Source organism: Elaeis guineensis, chromosome 11 (assembly GCF_000442705.2).
Source record: "Elaeis guineensis isolate ETL-2024a chromosome 11, EG11, whole genome shotgun sequence".
Lineage (NCBI taxonomy): Eukaryota > Viridiplantae > Streptophyta > Magnoliopsida > Arecales > Arecaceae > Elaeis > Elaeis guineensis.
Window position 1 is genome coordinate 36,957,063 of NC_026003.2, and position 2,678 is coordinate 36,959,740.

At 38.7% G+C, this 2,678-nt stretch overlaps 1 non-coding gene across 1 annotated transcript; it reads left to right on the plus strand.

The window, feature by feature from the left end:
• The first annotated feature begins 2,133 nt into the window (after positions 1–2,133).
• LOC114912937 (small nucleolar RNA R71) lies at positions 2,134–2,238 on the plus strand. The gene has a single exon (XR_003798949.2). It is a non-coding gene; the product is annotated as a small nucleolar RNA R71 (small nucleolar RNA).
• Positions 2,239–2,678: the final 440 nt, after the last annotated feature.

Sequence of the window (2,678 nt, forward strand, 5' to 3'; positions counted from 1 at the left end):
GCTTCATTGATTAATAGGCTCTTGTTCTAAATTCTTGTAGCTGCAGTAAAGTAAAAAAAAAAAATAAATAAAATCATTGGGTTGCCTCCCAACAAGCGCTAAGTTTTACGTCTTCAGCCAGACGTCAAGTTTATTGACAGACTCTTCCATACAGAGCGATCCTTTATTCTTAAAAAAAATGAAGATTAGTTAAAAAAAATAAAAAAATTTGGTTGCCTCCCAAAAAGTGCTAAGTTTAATGTCTTCAGCCAGACGTCATATGCAATAAAACCAACAAAAGGTGGGCAATGGCTCATACTTGATTGTCCATGGAGGAGTGGTTTTATCGTGTAGTGTATCCAATAAGGTGTTAACTTCTTTCATATATCCCTCAAAGTCATACACTCCAAAGTGAGCCAAGCAAGTATCTAAGGGGTCGGTGCTAGAATTGTGGGTGTTGCATCTTCTATAATATCTTCTAGTGTATCTACTTCGAAGCAACTATCCATTGATGGTCCTTGGGAAGCACCAAACACATTCAATCTCAGTTTCTTATTCCCAAATGATACATCCATGACTCTGTCCTACAATTAATGCATGCATTTGCCGTAGCTAGGAAGGGTCATCCTAAGATAATGGGAATTTATCTTGGGTTGCCACTTAGTTCCATGTCGAGAACCAAAAATCAATTGGAAAGTAAAACTCATCTACCTTGACTAAGACATCTTCAAGCATTCCACGTGGTTCCTTAAATGATCTATCGGCTAACTGTAGTGTGACTGATGTGGGTTTCAGTTCTCCGAATCTAAAAAGTTCATACACCGAACTAGGTAAAAGATTCACACTTGCCCCTAAGTCCAGAAGAGCTTTTTCAATGTGGTAATCTTCTATAACACAGGAAATGATGGGGGCTCCTGGATCCTTAAGCTTTAGAGGAGTGGCATGTTGGAAGACAGAACTAGCCTATTCAGTGAGGCATATTTTTTTTGGGATTTGTGATCTAGATTTACATTTTTGGGTGCACAAATCCTTCAAAAATTTGACATAAGCAGGGACCTGTTTGATTGCATCTAGAAGGGAAAGATTAATTTGGACTTGCTTAAATAATTCCAGCATCTCATCAGTCTTCCTCCCTTCTTATCTGCAGGAATAGGGGCTTTCAGGGCATCCAAAATAGGACTTTAGGCAAATAAGATGATTCCGATGCAGTTGGTTTATTCTCTATTTTAAGGTCCTCCTTATTCTTGGGTGATTTGGCTTCAGTTAGAGGTTTAGGGTAAGTCTCTTTGATTTTACTAGTGTATTCAATGACCTTCCCACTTCTCAGAGTCATGATTGATTTGGCATGTTCAGAAAAACTTCTGGGGTATTAGAGCTCTCAATCACAAATTACCTTTTGGGTTGCTCTCGGGTTGGCTAGGTAATTTGCCTTCTTCCCTCCTACTGAAAGCTGTTGCTAGCTGACCTATCTAGGTCTCTAGCTTTGCTATTGATTGCGTATGGGAGTGAAGGAGTTGGGTATTCATTTCTAGTCCTTTAAGTGCTTGCAGTAACTTTTCTTCGAAAGCCGAGCTATGAGTACTCGAGTGGGTTGAGGAGGGTTCTGGTATTGTGGCTGGATGGATGCCTAAAAGTTACATCTGGGTAACCTGATCTTTGTTGCACCAGAGGAATCACTGGTTGTGATTTCCATGAGAAATTCGGATGGTTTCTCCATCCAGGATTGTACGTAGTTTGGGCTTGATGGACTTGTTCTTGTACATGTTCATGAAACTGTGGTGCAATCGGACAATCATTCACACAATGAGTGGGGCTTGAACACAATGCACATATATCTTGTATCTGACGGGATGGAGAAGGTGGCTGTCCTATACTTAATAATCGATCTAACTTTTGGGACAATTCATCTACCTTATGATGGATATCTATGGCATTTCCTACTTCATATATTCCACCTCTCTTTGGGTTTAACATGGGTTTATCTCTAATAGAGGCAGACATATGATGTAATAATTTTCACTTAAAATTTCAAACAGTTGCCATGCCTCATCCTCACTTTTCAGCATGAATGTCCCACCGCATGTGCATCGACCATTTATCGATGTCTTTCAGATAGCCCATCATAAAAATATTGGATTAACTGCCACTTGGGTACAGCATGGTGGGATATTTTCTAATAAGGTCCTTTAATCTCTCCCATGTTTCATGAAATATTTCTCCATCTAATTGAAAAAAACTAGTTATGGCTTTCCTTATTTGATTAGTTTTTCCTATGAAAAAATATTTCTTGAGAAACTCTCCTTGCAGCTGGTCCCAGGTTGATATAGTCATGGAATCCAAAGTTGTAGCTAGTATTTGGTTTGTTCTTAAGTGAGAAAGGAATAATTTTAACCTAAGAGCATCATCAGAGAAGTTGTGAATTTTGACAGTTGAGCATATCTCAAGAAATTCTTCAAGATATTTATAAGGTCCTCATTACTAAGTCCATAAAATGAAGGTAACATTTGGATTGTACTGGACTTAATTTCATATTGAGTGGCCTCCACAGGGGGCACTTGAATACAAGGAGAGTAGGTATATGTGGAAGGAGTAAAGTACTCCTTCAATTGCCTGGGTGGATCATTCTCCTGATTTCGGTCCATATTTTTACGTTTGTTGGCTCTAAAGGTTCTTTCTATTTTTGGATCAAAAGATTGGAT